This window comes from Lissotriton vulgaris, chromosome 9, assembly GCF_964263255.1.
Source record: "Lissotriton vulgaris chromosome 9, aLisVul1.2, whole genome shotgun sequence".
NCBI lineage: Eukaryota > Metazoa > Chordata > Amphibia > Caudata > Salamandridae > Lissotriton > Lissotriton vulgaris.
Window position 1 is genome coordinate 653,156,005 of NC_141697.1, and position 19,424 is coordinate 653,175,428.

Below are 19,424 nucleotides of genomic sequence, written 5' to 3' on the forward strand. Positions count from 1 at the left end.
ACTTCTCTCAGCTCATTTCTTTTCATAACAGTATAACAATCTCTATTTTCCACAACGTTGTCCTACAAGCCGCTCTTATGTATACTTTCACTCAGTTTTGAGCTGCTCTGCTGTGTGCTATAACTCAACGCTGCTCTGTCTTGTTCCGCACCTACTCCGCGTTGCTCCGTCTTCATTTGCTTCCCTCCCGCGCGCCCCCACTAAAGTCCTCCACTTTGCTTCCTCCCACACATCTGTGTTGCTTCCGCCTGCCCTCCATGTTGTTTCCCACTACCCTCCTGTTGCTTCCCTGCCCTCTGTGATTCCTTTCTCCGTGTTGCCTTGCCTACCTGCATTCTCTCTCACTCAGCACCCTCCATTTGAGCTCTTGCCTTCAACGGCTCACATTAGATCTGACTTTTTTTGGGTTTTTGTTTACCAACACAACTCAGATCTGTAAACCAAAAACTCCCACTTGTGTCCTTTTGTATGCGTTTGCATGCTTGGTGCGCCCGCCTACAAAAGGACACACTCAGCCATGTAGGCTTTTCTCTCCGTTTATTAGCCATACTACGCAACATCTGGGCTGCTGTGTAGCATGGCTATAGACATTGGCAAATCCAAACCTATTGACTTTACCAGTGCTTGTTTTATATGTTCTGGGACGTGTAGTCCAATTTCTCCCATTATAAAGTTGGATTGCAGAATAAATGTCCTTTACGTTATGAGTCACACATGTAATGGACAAACTGAAGAGCTCCTAGAAGTCCAAAACAGCCCTGCAGTTGGGAGGGTCAGAAGGACATAGGAGGGAGAGAAAAAAATATACAGTTAAAATGAAAAGTATAATGGAAGCGAAGAGATTCAGTGATGGGAAATAAGACATTCCAAACCTACCAAGTCCATAAAAGAGCATAAACAGATGATATACTACACATTGGCAAGCAAAGAATGATACGCACTCAGTGCAAAAAGAATCAGTTAGTCAAACATTGGCCACATGACGGTGTCAGCCAATGAAGGTTTCTTCATTGTTGCACATGGACACTGAAACACTCCTACCTGCAGTAGACTCCCTCCCGGCCTATGAGTGGTCAGAAGACCATCTTGGCTCCTCCTTCAGGCACGTCTATCATTAGGTCTCGCCTGTCGATGCGCATGCGCATTGAGCAAGCGAGACTATGGGGGCTCATCGACTCTTTATCCAACTTGCAAGGAATCGTGGCGATTCCTTGCAGTGCACGAGAAATTTAAGCTCAATGCGCATGCGCATTGAGCTTAAATGCGCGTGCACATGCCCCCAGCCGCCTGCCTTGCCTACTCTCTCTCTCTCACAGCCTCCCCCAGCTCCGCCCCCTCACTACTTGATTGCACGGCCGCTAGGCCGTGCCTCCCCTACTCTCCTCCCCCCTCCTCCTCTCCTCCCCTGCCTGCCTGCCGCTAGGCCGTGCCTCCCCTACTCTCCTCCCACCTCCTCCTCCTACTCTCCTCCCCTGCCTGCCTGCCGTGTCGCACCTCTCCCCTCTTCGCCCCCTCCCCTGCCCGCCGTGTTACGGTGAAAGGCTTGTTTGTTTATTTTACCCGCCGTGTCGCCGTGTCTCTGCTGCTTGCCCCTGTCCTGTCTCTCCTCCTCTCCCTCTCTATACCCTCCCCCTCCCCCTCCCCCCCACCACTCCCATCAAGTCCCTCTGGCCCTTCCCTCCTCCCCGGACCACACAGTCCAAGGATGCGCCAGCAGCAGCTCGGATTCCCGAAATACTTCCACTTTTTTCTCTTTAAACATAAAGCAGCTCGTGGCGTCCTTGGGGGTTTGGGGTCTTGGTGGAATTTTTCTCTTTAAACGCTGTCGTGTGAGCTTTTGTTATTCCGACCTCCCCCCGCCTGCTCCTTCCATGGCACAGGCCGAGGTCTCGAGCACAGGGAGGGGGGGCGCAGGCGGGTCCGACCAGGCCCTTACAGATGTTTAGAATGTTGTGCAAAACTAGAAATCGTGCAAAGGGGGTTATTGATTTAAACAAGTTTCAAGTCTATTTTTTTCCTCTCAAAGTTCGATACAAGATTTTATAAAAAGATAATCAAACACACCCCCTCCCCCCCACCACTCCCATCAAGTCCCTCTGGCCCTTCCCTCCTCCCCGGACCCCTCCTCCCCTGCCCCCTCCACCCTTTCTTGGTGCTCTGCAGCCCGCGGGGCCGACAGAGGTACCTCTTCTTTCGGTTTCCGCTCAACAACAAGGACCCGTTCCCTTCAGTCCCGGGCGCCGCTGCGTCTCTCCGTGTGATCTTGCTCCCGTGCCCCTTGCAGCTGGCAGTGCCAGGGTTTCTCCGTGCCTCTCTCGCGCCTGCTCTGCTCGCACCACAACAAAGGAGGCAGAGTTGTATGGATGTCTGGAGCGGCGGGCAGGGCAGGATGTGACCTCAGCTGCAGGCAGAGAGGAGACCCCCGTGCAGGGAAGCCGGAATCCTACACACGCTGGAGCCCAGCCAAGCCCCTCCCCCCAGGCCGGGGGGCTCAATGTGCATTCCATCATAACACTCTATTTAAGAGTAACAGCATAACTCTTTGCCTGATGTCTGTTTTGCAAAGGGGCTCTACCGTCAGGTAGCACCGTTTACAGGTTTTATCTTCCTTGATGTGGGTGGGGAAGGCTCTCTCCTAAGTTGTTACAGCTAAATGTGGAACGAGCTATTTAAATAAAATCTTCCCAGACAATGAAGCAGGGTTTTCCGCCAAGGCTATTCAACTAACCCTTGTATGGTCCTGACTACACTTATAGAAACATATACATTGGTCTGGCCCAGTCCTACCAAACTGTGACTTTGGACATATATTAGGGTGTTATCAGGGTCAATAGTACTTACTATCGACAGTGGTTGTAATTTAAACAGTCTATAAGCAGTCCTCTGAAGTCATTAGATGTAGCTCACTCACCCTCACTCACCCTCACCCTCACTCACCCTCACCCACACTCACCCTCACTCACCCTCACTCACCCTCAACCCCTCACCCTCACTCACCCTCACCCTCACTCACCCTCACTCACCCTCACTCACCCTCAACCCCTCACTCACCCTCACCCACACTCACCCTCACCCACACTCACCCTCACCCACACTCACCCTCACCCTCACTCACCCTCAACCCCACCCTCACTCACCCTCACCCTCACTCACCCTCACCCTCACTCACCCTCAACCCCTCACCTACCCTCACCCTCACTCACCCTCAACCCCTCACCCTCACTCACCCTCAACACCTCACCCTCACTCATCCTTAACACCTCACCCTCACTCACCCTCAACCCCTCACCCTCACTCACCCTCAACCCCTCACCCTCAACCCCTCACTCACCCTCACTCTCACTCATCCTCACTCACCCTCAACCCCTCACCCTCACTCACCCTCACTCACCCTCACTCACCCTCAACCCCTCACCCTCACTCACCCTCAACCCCTCACCCTCACTCACCCTCACCTTCACTCACCCTCAACCCCTCACCCTCACTCACCCTCAACGCCTCACCCTCAATCACCCTCAACCCCTCACCCACCTTCACTCACCCTCAGCCTCACTCACCCTCACTCACCCTCACTCACACTCACCCTCACTCACCCTCACCCACCCTCAACCCCTCATCCTCACTCACCCTCAACCCCTCACCCACCCTCAACCCCTCACCCTCACTCACCCCCACTCACCCTCAACCCCTCACCCTCAACCCCTCACCCTCACTCACCCTCACCCTCACTCACCCTCACCCTCACCCTCACTCACCCTCAACCCCTCACCCACCCTCAACCCCTCACCCTCAATCCCTCACCCTCAATCCCTCACCCTCACTCACCCACACTCACCCACACTCACCCACACTCACCCTCACTCACCCTCACCCTCACTCACCCTCACCCTCACTCACCTTCACCCTCACTCACCCTCAACCCCTCACTCACCCCCACTCACCCTCAACCCCTCACCCTCCCTCACCCTCAACCCCTCACCCTCCCTCACCCTCATTCACCCTCCACCCCTCACCCTCACTCACCCTCAACCCCTCACCCACCCTCAACCCCTCACCCTCACTTACCCTCAACCCCTCACCCTCAACCCCTCACTCACCCTCACTCACCCTCACCCTCAACCCCTCAGCCTCACCCTCACTCACCCTCAACCCCTCACCCTCACTCACCCTCACTCACCCTCACTCACCCTCACTCACCCTCAACCTCATGCTAAAGATTTACAAAAAAACCCATTAACAATTCTAAAAGCACTAACTCTAATGCTGCGAGACCTATTGCATTTCTAATGCTTGTTTTTGTTTGGCGTACAGCTGTCTACAACTGGCCACTCTTCCTTTAAACACCCAGCGCCTTGAAACTAAGCAATTACTAACACTGAAGCCATTATACAGCTCATCACATGGCGTCAGCAGCTGTGAGAGACTGACTAGGATGCGCTTTGATGTGCATTTGCTTTTTCAGGCGCCCTATCTTATGCTTTGTGCAAGTGATGACTGAAGTTGCTTGCAAAGTTACCCAACAAGGCAAGCATCCGGCTGAATCTGATCGATGTCCTTCATTAGAAAGGGAGACGTTGGCAGTTAGGGGAGCTACACACATTTATAGAGCAATTTTTAAAAAAATTGATATCAGATTTTTTTTACTCTTAATAAAAGTAGTAGATTGTGGCGGGACAATAGATGGGTAGCAGGGATCCATTTTTAAATTAATTAGTACTGGGCCGAAGCTTTTGCTCATCTGCCGCTGGTGTCAAGTACCAAGGCTGCGTAGTCTTAATTTCCTTTTATGCATCTTTGATCCATCACCATGCACGGTGCCCCTCAAACTCACTTCTGCACATCCTTTTTAGGTCGAACCTAGCACAGCGCGCATGTGCTGCTCTAGGAAAACAACCTCTTGGAATCACTCCTGACTTTTCACATGCGTGTGTTTTTTTGGGGGCATTTTTCTATTGGGCTTTGCGTGAGTCTTCGTAAAAAGACAGCACGCAATTGGGTAAAGGGGGGTGCATGTCCCACCTTTCCCAGGAAATGTATCTGCCTACGGCATGCAGTTACGAGCAGCGTCACGAAGTGTGCCTTCTGTTATGTATCAGATTTCACAAGAGCGCGCGCGCACCACTCGCGGGACGCTGCAGCTGCATTCCTCTCATCCAACAGTGTTTTGCCTTTGGGAGAGAGCAGCTGCAGTGCCTTTTGTAGGTGCTTATAGAAAGATAAGAGTAAATGCTTTCAGTTCGTGTGGGAAGATCATTCCAGACAAGAGACAACACGGTTTAAAAACTGTAGTGTCACAGGAACATAAGGAATAGCTTGTGAACCATACCTATGGAAAATAAACTGCATCAAGTGCATTAACCACAGAAGACAGCCCATTAGAGTCAACCTAACAAAACTCTTCTAATTCCTGATGTAACATTTAATTATGTTGGTTTTCTGATAGATGTCAGAACCAGGAGACAGACAGCTGACCCTGCCATCAAGTTGTGCGATTTTGTGGTAACAGTTTAACCGGCTGTCCACAGAGGCATTTCTATCAAAATACAGAAGCAACTACAGAGGGATGAAATCTGTCCTTCAACATTTGTATCATTCAGCCTACAAGAGCTAAGCTTTGATGGAAGTTACTTGTAGTCTCTTTAAACATACTCCTTTCATCATTCTGCACACCGTTTCACTTCTGCTAATTGAAATCCCTTCTTGCAATGCATGGCCAACAGCAATTGCTGCTGTATAACAGTTGTTAGTGTTGAAATCATTGCAGATCACCAAAAATAGGTATAAAAAATATTTATGTCAAGAGCAAGTCGAAGCACATACATGTGCTTGGAGCCTCCGCCAATAACTATCTACCTGTCACAACCTGAATGCCAAAGGACCAACGTTCTAACGACATACCACAAAAGGGAAAGAGAGGAATAATGAGGGAACAGGGTAAAGCAACATCATTCTACAGTACAGTGAATAGCCTGACATGTCAATGTTTGTATAAAATAAGTGACTACAAGCACTCTAATACATGGTTGGCGAATAATGAAGGGTTAAAAAACGGTGACAACCCTCTGCGTGCAATGAGACAGTGTGAGAATTGCAGGTGGCAACAAAAGCTTCAACCACTTATGCGAATCAACAGTTTACCACAGGTAACAAAACCTATATCTCTCAAGGAGAGAATATGGGCCTAAAACCAGTCTATGTAACAAACAAAAAAACACCTGCACTGCGGCCAAGAAGAAGCAGTTTCAGGCACTTGGCTTGTAAAGGCTCTACATCCAGAACTGACAGAGGCCTGCTTGAGGGTGGTAATATTACCCGGGGTTCGAGCAGTTGATAACCGCAGAGGTGAGCGAGGCCTCCACTGCCGTCGGAGGCCGAGCACCAAGCGATGCTCGCCATTGCTTTCTCGGGTACCAGAGGGTTTGGCCCATGACATAAAGCAGCAGCACAGTCACAGGAACATGTAACAAGCTTTAGTGGGATCCGCTCAGGTGAGTAGGGGCTCCACTTTGCCTGTTTTCTGCCAATTGTGGTATTACACGAACAGTGAATTCAATTATTCACTGTTAGTGTAATAAAAATTAGGCCTAGGCAGTGAACTTCGCTCCGTTCGCTGACTTTTCTGCACTCCGCACTCCACGGAGCTCACGGAGTGCAGAAAATGCGAATGGTAAGTTTGCGAGTGCAAGCTGCTGCTCGGGTAGAATTTCTACCCGAGCAGCAGGAATACCAGCACAAACTGCAGTTTTGTAACTTCGTGAAGTTCAGTGTAGCGAAACTACACGAACTACGCTGGTGCACCATTAGCTGGAATGGGACCTTTCTGGAAGCTGAAGCAGGTAAAAAAAATTGCTTTAAAGTTTTTGTTGGGTGCTTACTTTTGGTTGAAAATCATGTTAGAGTGTAATTGAGTGAGTGACAAGTAGTGAGTGATAATGTTTTAGTATCAGTAAGTGGATATGAGTGAGTCAGAGTAAGAGTGACAAAGTGAGTAAGAGAATTAGTGAGTGTCAAAGATTATAAGAATCAATGTGAGTGAGAATCAGTGAGTGACAGCGAGTGAGCAGGAAAAAAGTAAATGAAAGTAAGAGTGAGTGCAAGTGAGTGTCAGTGAGAAAGTATGATTGAATCAGTAATGGTGAATTTCAGGAAGACTGAGTGCGAATGAGGGAGGATGTCTGAGTGAGAATGAATGATAAGTGAGAGAGTGAAATATAGGTAGTGGGTAAGAGTCTGTGCAAGAGTTAGTGACAATTAGTGAGTGAGTGTTAGTCAGTGAAAATGAATAGGAGAGAGTGAGAATGAGTGTGAGTGAGTGAACGTAAGTAAGCATGAGTGAGAATATGATGGTATGCTTGTGAGCCTGCCGTTTGCGTTGGCATAGTGAAGGTAATTCTTGTCTTACAGAGGCACCCATGGTAAAAAGCTGGCGCTGACAATCCTTAGCATGGCAGGCAGCTGAGACAAAATGCTGATAGATTGTAAGTAATTCTTGGCATATCGGTCTAATAGTGGGATACTAGATGTTATTAATTGCATACAGTGCACCTGTGGAAAAATGCTGGAGCTGGCATACGTGAGAGTGTTCTTGGCATGGGAATACCTTTGGTAAAATGCTGGGACTAGCACATGTGAAGTAATTATTGTCATGAGGGAGGGCATCTATGGCATTTAAAAGGGGCGCAACCTTGGCAAAATGCTGGCTCTGACATAGTGAGGTAATTTGTGCCATAAGGGTAACTCACAGTATATGGGTTGCATTAATAGCAAAGTTCTCACTCTGGTATGATGTCATTTTTGCCCTAAGATGGCACCAAGGACAAAATGGGGACCATGGCACAGAGGATGGCATTTTTGACATTTGGGGGCACCGATAACCCATTTTAACAAAATGGTCTCCACTCCTTGGCAGTGTCCGGTTGCATTGGCTTGGCACACCCTTGAGAGCCTATGGCTTTTTAGCAAGTTTATATGACACTTGTACCTTAAAATGCACTGTCCAAAAAAGTTCTTGTGAAAGAGGTCTGGCACACTCTTTACACTCGCTTGCTACAATTTATGGATAGTATTATGCCCCTGAACTTTCGAAGATAATGTCAGTACATGAATGTAGGTGGTATCTAAACAAGCATGGGTAATGCATCCGTTTTGCCTATGTAATGAATAAAGAGCTGTTTTCATCAATCCTCGTCTGGGAGAATGAAAGAGCTCCCTGACAGATAACACGGGAGTGGAGAGAATGTGACACAGTGGCCAGAGTGGCTGATTTATGAGCTGGGGATCCCAGTTCGAGCCTTGATGCCGCAGCGCACAATCCTGTGATTCTAAGCAAATCACTTAATCTCCCTGGGTGATTAATTGTTTTATAAATGTGCTGCAAGAGTAAAAGGCAAAACTTTATGAAAATATAGTTCCACCAGAGCATATGTTAACAGTATTTCGGTGGTGGGAAACTGAGAAGAGAAGCAGACATAGAACAAGCATTGGTAAATGCAGGAAAATATACTACAGTCAATAGAAATAGAGGAAAGGTAAGTGGCACGCATAGGAACCAATGAGAATCCTGGAAAGAGGAGGCAGGATGCAAGTCCCTTTTAAATTTATATTAAAAACAATAGATTTCTCAAGTTGAAACCTAAAAAGGTGTGTACAAACAGTATTCTTTAGGGATAGAGTTCAATACCTTGTCCTCCATAGTGACTTTTGTTGCTATTGGTAGCCAGGAAGTGATCTAATACACCTCAATATGTTTAAAAAATGTATTGTCTCGAGATCCTGATCATAAATCTGTACCGCGTGGAATGTTCATTTGCAAAGTTTTTCACATTATTTCAACTTTGTTGTACCCAAAAACAATTTTTATTCACTTATCCTACACCTGGTGTTTGCTGAATCGACGACCATAGAAAGCATGAACCAACACAAAGTCTGTTACCTTATGAAATGCCATTGAAGCTGCGGAAATCTGGCATCACTTGAATAGCTAATTGTGATCCAACAGAAATTCCCACAGGCATGATGTTCCGAACACGGGCACCGACTGTGCCAAGTGCCAATTGCTGCCTCCTACCTCTGGATGAGCTGTGAAGTCTCAGTGAGTTCTGAATAAATGTCAGATTCTGGGATTACAAGCCACTTTCTGGCACACGGCATGCATTTTTCATTTGTGGGGATGAAAAATCTATCCAAGCCAGTATATAATTGGCCTTATCATTTGTCACTTTATCAACGAAGTAATAAGTAACAGTGACCAGGCGCGCAACACTGATTGGGCTGTTAGGGCTGTGGTGGCTCCTCCGCTAAGGTGGAGGAGCGTCGCCCAACTGCTTTGAAGCAGTGCAAGAAAGGAAACATGTAATGATAATAACGTAATGTTATTATCATTTTATTTTGTCCCTCTGCAGCAGCTTTGCATTAACCCCTTCGATGCGGGTGACAAAGCCAGCTCGTCATGGGCGTTACCTGCGCTGCGCGCATGACAAGCTGGCTTTGTCACGTAACGCGGGATTTTTGAAATTCCAGCGCGCAGCGGGAAAACCCGCTAGCGCGCATGCGGTTAAGGGGCAGACCTGCTCTGCTCGCAGTGTAGGGCAGGAGTGGTAGCACCCTCCTAAGTGCGCATTGACTGCTTTGCCAGCCTTCTGGAGCCGCCCAAAGCAGTCTTGCGTACTTTGCATGTTCTCTATGCAGGCTGCATTACAACCTGCATGGAGATCATGCCCACCCCTCCAGCCCCTGGCTGGGCGATGTGTTACTGTGCACAAAACTGCATTGCACTGTTTAGATTGGTCAGGGGGCCTGGCTGCCTGCTTCCTGTTTCGAGGAGATACGACGGAGAGACGCGGCGGTACGTTTAAATTTTTTTTAATAATCCCCAACTGCATCCCCTCCTCCCCCCCCCCCCCCCCCCCCCCCCCCAATTTTGCCCTCCGCCCCGCCACCCCCGATCTGTGGCCGGCTGCTACTCTGTTGGGGTTTGAGCCCAAGACCCATGTAGACCAGCCTTTACCCGTCCCATTTTTGTGTGTCATAGCATGGGATGCTGCAGCCTCCAGGACACCCATAATTCTTTAGCTGATGTGTTGTGGGCTGCGCTGTTAATGGGACCTCATTGCAATCCTCTTACAAGGCATTTCACAGGCCATTCTGAGATTGAACGACATTAAATAAAAAGCATAGAAACGGATTGCTTCTTGTGCCTCATGGTTGCACACTCTCTTTACCTAATCAACCACTTGCAAGGCGCCCATAAAAGAAATTGTCGCTGATTGGGAACTGTGCCGAGTAGAATTCTCTTGTGGAATTCCATTCCGCATACTTGTAAACGGTCCTGTGTTCCTGCCTCCGAATTTACTAGATACGGGACCAACAAACCCAGTCCAACCACTAAGATCAATGTAGGAAAAGCCTACATTACAGCCCACACCCCTTCCAAGACCCACATTAGCACAATTTAACTGCAACAAGCTGTCCGCATAGCTGAGCCCAGATAATTGTTGGCTTAAGCAGTGTGTATTGTGGATGCTGTAGGGTCTGTTGTACTGTGAAGTTCTTATAACCTTTTACCTTTCATAGAGGCTGCTTTGGGGATGATTGGATTCCCTTTTGGGCCTTGTAACTTCCTAAATCCCTACATTTGCCCCACATAAGGTTAGATCCCTTCATCTCTATTCATGTTCTTTGTATTCTATGTGATTCAAACTATATAAAGAGAAAGCCCGCCATAGAGTGTTCTAGGTACTGGCTTACAGGGCTGCATCTATCCTCATACTTCAATCCTGCACCCATGAGTAAAACAGCTGCAAGATTGTTTATGACAAAATAACAGCCATACCACATACCAAAACACTTCAGAGAGGACATACTGCACTCACACACTTCTGTGCCTCAATTAGAAGAAAAAATTAAAGCAGCCTGTCACTCACTTATTTTATCTTCATATTAATACAGAGGCACAGCAACAAACCTATTAAGAGCATATTTCTGGTCTTTAAGTATGACATTAAAAACTTTGCCATATAGGTCATCCATTTATGGCACGCCACAAAGTAGTGTGCTACCCTGCCGCAAATGCGCTTTGGCACCTCATTCGGATTATGAAGCACTGTATAAAGATTAACTAAGATTATCATAAAACATACTTGAACCTTACAGCACCGCAAGGCTATAATGATGGTAAACAGAGCTATGCAAATCTATATTGACATAACTTGTCCCTGCCTTTACCTACACCCATGTTCAAAGTTGTGTTTAAAATTCCAATCGATGCACACATAGATGTTTGCATACAGATTTAAATTCTGAGTTGTGCATTAATTGCCACAATCTGCAGTTTTCTCCTGGCGGATGTCACTGAAAAAAGCTTGAGGAATTCTATCAGGATGAAATGCTAAGACGTAAATACAAAATATAGTAATCAGTATGGTAAACACTGATTCCACATTTAAGACTTCATCCGACCTGGGGAACTCAGGGAAAATAGTTACCATTCTGTACGCCACACCAGGGTAGTGGCAATTACCATGTGCACTAATTGTCACTCGAATTCTACATAACTTGGAACCATGGGCTTAGTCAAGTCAAGTCAATACCACTTTATTCGATTAATTAAAATCATAAAAGTACACACATAAATCACACTCCATAAATAAAATATTAAAACAATAGACCAAATTAAAATCGTGGGAAAATCCTTAAAAGGCCCTTTACAAATCTCTTAAAAATACAGATACGGGAAAATGCAGTAAAATCCATGGTTCAATTATACCCACGCCTCTTATTTCTTTGATCTTACGGCTGCTACAAGATAACTAGCAATATTAAAAATATTCCATGTGTTGTCCAATAATTGCAAATACATTAAGGCAGGTTTAACCTGTAAGAACCCCAAACCTTTAAAAGTGGGATTATACACTTTTTCCTATTATCAGAGTAATGATTGCAAAAGAACATAAAGTGCATAGTATCTTGAATTGAGCAATTATCACAGTCACAGAATGCTGCATTTTCGGGTATAGACCATCCCTGAAATGTTCCCAATAAAAGATGTATCTGATTGAACCGAAATCTAGTTAACAGCCAACGGTGGTATGGTCTTGTTACTACCTTTAAATAAGGTTCAATGGATGGTGAGGTAACTAATAAGAAATGGGCCCTCACCGTGGGCTTTTGTAGTTCCTCAGCCTCTCGTTCCTGAGACCTTAGGGACAAAAAATGCTTTTTGACCCACTTTATATCTCCTTTAACAATACCTTCAGGGGTTTCATAAATTTCTGGTCGCCCTAGCTTCGTAAACATTACCTTAACATAAGAAAGCCACTGTATTTCATTTCCCCCATCCAAGTTAATACAGTCTTTTAGAATACGGCGATTTAACGTTAACTCAGGATTAAGCCAAGTTTTTAACCAGCAAGTAAGGGGAGCGATACTAATCAAATCACAAACAAACCCCATTCCCAACTCCTGGTGAACTGCAAATGTTGGAGTGGATTGAGGAATAGATAAAAGGCAGCGAAAAAAATTATTTTCGACCCTTTGCACATCTTCCACGGGTTTATATCCCCAGATTGCAGCACCATATAATGTTAATGCAAGACATTTTGCCTTATAAATTGTAAGTATTGCCTCAAATGGCCTTCCCCCTAAACGCTGTGCGAAACTTAACAGGGCTGATCGCGCTTGCACTAGGGCATTCCTTTTTGCTAACCGCTGGGGCGTCCATGTACAGCTGTCATGAAACAAAACCCCTAGGTACGTAAAGGCCTTCACTCTTTGGATCTCAACCCCTTTGCAATAAAAAGTTTTCACTTTGTTCTTGCGTGGCCCCATAGACATGACATGAGATTTGGTAGTATTGACTACCAAATCCAGTGAGGTCATGAATTCCCCAAATGAGTGCAATAGCCTCTGTAAGCCTATCGGGGTACGTGCTAATAGGACGGCGTCGTCCGCGTATAGGAGAACTGGGATGGTACTGCTCCTATACGCGGAACATCCAAAGTAGCAGTTTCCAGGGATTTCTCTATAGCATTAATGTATAATGTAAAGAGTAGAGGGGCCAGGATACACCCTCTCCCCGATTTAAAGTGCCTTGTGCAAGTGCCTTCCTGTGTCATCCTGACGGTCGCAAATAGATCCTGGTGGAGATCTGCCATAAAAAATACCAAGCTGGGGTCAATCCCCATATCCAATAAAATGGTCCACAGCTTCGATCTGTTAACCAGATCGAAAGCTGTGGACAGGTCTATGAAACCTAAATAAATAGGCCCCTTGGTGGCTGCGTTATACTTCTTTATTAGTAAATACAGGTTCTGGCACTGGTCCACAGTGCTTCTACCCGATCTAAATCCATAATGGAATTCTGCTAGAATCCTATTTTCTGTGACCCAATCAGACACCTTGGTTAAAATGACTTTTCCCAGGATTTTGACAGAAGAATCTATAAGAGAAATAGGTCTGTAGCATCTCGGGTCCCCTCGCTGTCCTTTTTTAAAGACAGGAATGATAATAGAGTGGGACCATGAGGCAGGAAACCTGTGAGAAACAGTAGAGTTAAAAACATCCGTTAAAATTTTAGCCCAAAGTTTGACATTTCCCTTATAGAGATCGGCAGGGACACTGTCTGGTCCTGGAGCCTTGTTAGTAGCGGAATCGTTTATTGCTCTTTCCACGTCCGCCTCTATAAACACTAAATTAGATTCAGGTGAAATGCCAACAGGTGGTATAAAGGGGTCGAACACCTCTTCGCTCGCATATATAATTTCAAAATGTTTCATCCATTCTTCCTCTGGGATGTTAGTTTCGAGCTTATCATTATCCTAACCTGTTAACAGTGGATTATTAACAACAGCCCAAAACTTAGAGCTATCCTTTAAAACTACATTCGAAATCAAACTGTCCCATGCATCTGATTTTAATTTCATTTTTACGCAGTTGTATACTTAGTTTGTATTCCTTTCTATATCTAGCTATAAGGCCTTTATCCCTCTGTAAAACTTTCAACGATTTCATTAGATTTCGATGTGCCCTGGAGCATTTCGAGTCAAACCATCTTTTCCCTTGTTTACGTGTAGATCTAGCAGTAACGGTTAAATCAATAGCAACCTGATTACAGATTGCTTCAAAGGCTAAGAGGGTTTCCCCCACAGGAGTGGAACCGTCAGCACATTTCCCAATATCTTCACTCATCTTTACACACAGACCATCTAAAAACTGCTCTGGGACAATTTTTGCCCATTTCAACCTCCTCCCTTGGCCACGTGTGATCACACTGATGGGGCCCCTGGTGTTATTTACGGGATCTACATGGGAAAATCCTGCATCCAACACCAAGTTGACCGGACTGTGGTCACTAAATGGGGAGCTAACTGCATTATAAAAAAATTACAAGTCCTAGCAGGGCAGTGGATAGGAAGATATAGTCGATAATCGACTCACTTTCCCTAGATTTGAAAGTTACTACCCTCTCGCTTCTATCAAAAAAACTTGGCTCATAAAGATCGGCACATGATAAAAGGTCCTCAAGAGCCTCTCCCTTCTGGGTATGTTCAAAGTGTGGGGACGACGCAAAAGAGGTGCCATGAAATTCATTAATTTGGCAGTTGAAATTACAAGGATGAATGTTAAAATCTCCCAGGAGAATAATATCGACATAAGTGATTTGTTGAGCTTTATAACTTTCAATAAACTGGGCTAAAAAACACAAGTGTTTATTACAATACTCACTCTCCCCGGAATTATAGAAATTAATTAGCAAAGTTTTCCCATTAATCTCGAAGGTGATCTCAACTATTAGACAGTTAGGAGAAACAGAATCTAGAGTCTTTACTACCCCCTTCAGACTCACTGAAAGGAGGAACAGCAATCCTCCCTTAGCTCTACCCGAAGGGGATGGGCGGGCTGGCTGAAAGTAAGATTTAAAACCATCCACCCAAAAGTTATTGTACTTATCCCATGTCTCTTGCAGTGCTATGACATCACTAGCTCTAATGAGCTTTAACCAATTTTTGTCTCCCCTTTTCGACCTTAGCCCTGCAATATTCCAACTCAGTAATCTAAAATTGGAGACTGCCTCTATGATGGCATCTGGCTCATAGGGATGTTGTCGAGGGGCCGTTTGAATTGTCCCTAGTCAATCGTTCTCGTTTAAACGGGATAATGGGGAAAACCTGTTTGCTAAAACAAGGGGGTCCTCAGTCATAGTAACCTGGGTGTTATGTGGTTTATTTAAGGAAATAACTCCTGAACTACCCTCCGTCACTAGGGAAACCCTTTTTATGGTGTTGAATGGCTGCCAACCTCGTCCTCCCTTAGTATACTGCGGATAGGTTTTTGTCTCTGTGGTTGGCAAACTCGGACGAGGGTAGAAAAATCCCAAAGGGACTGCCCTAATATTGCCTCCCTCTTTCTTCATGTCCGACCCATCCCATAACATTCGGGGGACAACAAAAGGGTTGTTGAAGTTGACAATAACACAATCCCCTTTGGTTCTCTTTTCAGTTCTCCCAAGCCAACCAACGCGCCTTACCATTATAATGTTTGGGGAAATATCACCGTCTCCTGAACAGTTGTGGTCACACCATTTCTTTGTGAGAGCAGAAAGAGCATCTGGAGATTCAGCCTCACCCTCTTTTAGTGGGGGGACCACAACCAAAACAATCACCAACGGGGCTGCTTCAGGTTGGAGGTTAATGTTAGGTGGGGGTACGGTTTTGCCTCTAAATGATCACCAGTTACTAAACCCCTTTGACCATATGGGGCCAAATTACTTGGTGTCTCATGATAACTTACTATGCTGGGGTATAATTCCCCTCCCCGTTATGATCTCCCCGATCCCTGGGTATAACTGGCTTGAGCAATGGGGCTTTGACCAGTTGGGGAGCTTCTAGCAATAACCTGTTGCCTTGTACTACATTTTCATTAGGAGGAGACTTGGGATGGAGGAGTACTGGTTTACTCCTGAAAGACTGTCCCTTATACCAAAGGGCAGTGTTAAAGCGATCTACTGGAAAACTATATTGGAGAAGGAGATGGCCTAATCGGTGGGTACACTGACCCAGGATTTTATGAATTTTAACTTTGTTTCATTTTATGAGGAAACCATTGATGAAATTGTTCCCCCCGGCACTCACATTATTTATACAATTTTGATATAAGACTCTACTGACCAGACTGTTTTGTAATAAGTGATGTAGCAATGTTCCCTCTGATGACCATTGTCCAGTGTGCAAGGCTAGTTCTAAATCCATAGTCCATTTTTTATTACTCACTATGGGACTTTGAGGGGCAAGTAGATCATTCAGCTGTGTAAATTAATTGGACTTGGCCATTATCTTGAGGTTCTGAGAATTTTAGCCACTGACACCCACAGGGCAGTTGTCTTTGGTTTAGCCAGATTCTGGCATGCACTGTGGATCAAACGTTTAAAATTTATCATATGATTTTTTGGGGGGGTACTTTCTAAACTGTATTTATGGAATCCTTGTCCACTTCTGAATAATGACTTTTATTCTCATATTGCTTTAACTTGCGCTATGTCATGCACTTTGAAAAATGATGTTTATTCTTATATTGTCTTAGATTGCGCTGTGTTACGTACTTTTTAAGATCTTTGTGATCGAAAATAGTTATTTGATGATGATGATAAGAAAGGGGCTAACATGCAATTTAGGCAGTTGGGTGGGCATTTCCCCTTGGCACTGCAAGGGCACAACCACCCAGGGTGTCAAAAGCTGAGGCTTGAGGCTTTTCAAAGAACTTATAAAGTCAAGACAAACTAGCTGTATTTAAGAGGCATACTTCTCCCTAAAGTTAGGTTCACTCTGTCCGCACACTGCTTTCATTGTGAACACCCTCTCTTTTTTCAGGAGACATGAGGCTTGGTTTTTCAATGTTTACTGACATCTGATCAACGCAAGCACTTCTGAGCCGGTACAAAAATAAAGAGGGGGATTGGGATTGGGAAAGTTAAAATGACTGCCCAGGCTGTAGCATAACCTCCCAACGTTCCTGAATTCAATCTAATATAGAGGGCAATTCTGTGCTTTGACACCTTTCCGGCCGCCAGTGGAAGGCGATTCGTTACCCCTTCCCTGTTTGGTTGTTGGTGGGGCCTGATCCATCGGCCATAGCACCTTTGAAAAACAATGTCGATCTGGCCAAACGTCTGTCTGTCCATTTGAACACAAAAGGCGACAGTAAAAGACAGTTTCATTCTATGTATGGGTCGATTTAAGAGACATTATTGTGCAGTAGCATTAGAATGTTTGTGGCTAATATAAGTGGAGGGATTTCTGTGGCAGTTGACTGCACCTGTGCCTGGGTCCCTTGCTCGCTGCTCCACTGGGTTCAAGCTAGCCTGGCTTATGAGGGGTGATACTCCGAAACCAGTCCTAGGATGCTTGTTTCTGGTCCAGGGAGGACCTGGCCTGGCAGTTCACACTGGACTGTTCCCATGGGGAGCAGGGTCAAGACTGATTTGCATATGGTGGGTCCACACTGGGGTGACGTGGCGAGCAAAATAACGATGAATTAAACCCAGATCTGTGACTGGGGGTGAGTGTTTGAAAAGTTCCAACACTCCGTCCATCATTGTATTATGTGATCTAACGTAAGATATACAGCCATATGACACAGCCTATGTTTGAGCAGAAATCTGTAGGATTTTGCAATTATTAGCTGTGAAACAATCAGTAGCATGATTTAATAGACCTAATAGTCCTGAGCTGCAAGTAATTATTCATAAGGAGGGTGAGAGGCAATGTAGGATCTGGCCCTCGCTGCTCGGTCACTCCCAAGCATTTTGACTTCATCATCCTCTTTTTTGGCTGAATTACCTTTTGTTGGCCTTAGTACTTTGTATGCTTTACCACTGCTAAAGTGCTTGTGCTCTCTCCTTTAAACCTGGTGGAATTGGATTTTACCCAATTGGCACATTTAATTTGCTTTTAAGTCCCTAGTAAAATGGTGGTATGTGTACTCGGGGCCTGTAAAGTAAAGGCTAAAAGTGGGCAACAAAAAGAACAGATGATTAATGGAATGCTGCATCATCAAACCTTCACCCCAGTCACAGATCTCGGATAAATCCATTGTTTGTTTGCACGCCATTTCAGTTTAGACCCAGCCATATGCAAATAAGACTTGAGCCTGTTCCCCATTGGAACAGTGCAGCCCGAACTGCAAGGCAGTTATTGGATAGATTATTAGGCTTGAAATGTAAATAGAAATGCCATGTATGCTATTGCATTAAGAACGATGTACAGCTGGATGTGGAAAATTTTAATTGTTTTATTGTGAAACTTTTTATGGCCTATGGCCGAAATAAAGTATAATAATAATAAGCCTTAAACGGGTAAAAAGTAGCCATAATAGCGAGAGTGCACAGACCCATCACAGATCTGCAACCTATCATAGATAGCCTGGAAAAATGCACTGCAGATCCCCGGCCGGGAAGCCTCGGCAGAGAGTCCCACCTACCGCAGCTGGAGGCTTTGCACAGCAGGCCTCCGGATGGGCGCAACAGCCGGGCAGCCCAGCAGTAAGCATCCGTCGGCAAGCCGGCCACACCGCATGAGGGTGCTGACACCACGCGGGCAGGGGCGGCTGATGACATTTGAAAGTGGTGGGGCGTAAACTAATTTGCATATTGCACCACAGCGATCGAGCGCAGCGAGCGAGCCCGAACCACCTTGCATCCATCCATACATCATTCATGCATCCACCCATCTATTCACCCACCCACCCTGCATCCATACATCATTCATTCATGCATCCACCCATCCATCCATCATGCATCCACATATCATGCATGCATGCATGCATGCATCCATACATCATTCATACATCCACCCATACATCCACCCACCCATCCTGCATCCATACATTATTCATTCATGCACCCACCCATCCATCCATCATGCATCCACCCATCATGCATGCATCCATCCACCCATCCACCCACCCTGCATACATCGTTCATTCATGCATCCACCCATCCATCATGCATCCGCCCATCATGCATGCATGCATGCATGCATCCATACATCATTCATTCATGCATCCACCCAACCATCCTGCATCCATAAATCATTCATTCATGCACCCACCCATCCATCCATCATGCATCCACCCATCATGCATGCATCCATCCATACATCATTCATGCATCCACCCATACATCATTCATGCATCCACCCATCCATCATTCATGCATCCACCCATCCATCCACCCACCCATCCTGCATCCATACATCATTCATTCATGCACCCACCCACCCATCCATCCACCCATCCAGCCATCATGCATCCACCCATCATGCATGCATCCATCCATACATCATTCATGCATCCATCCATCCATCATTCATGCACCCACCCATCCATCCATCATGCATCCACCCATCATGCATGCATCCATCCATACATCATTC

General features: G+C 45.8%; 1 protein-coding gene across 1 annotated transcript in view; it reads left to right on the top strand.

The window, feature by feature from the left end:
• PLCB3 (phospholipase C beta 3) overlaps window positions 1-19,424 on the top strand; it is a 471,198-nt gene that overhangs the window by 295,648 nt on the left and 156,126 nt on the right. The gene's annotated exons all lie outside the window — the stretch shown is intronic.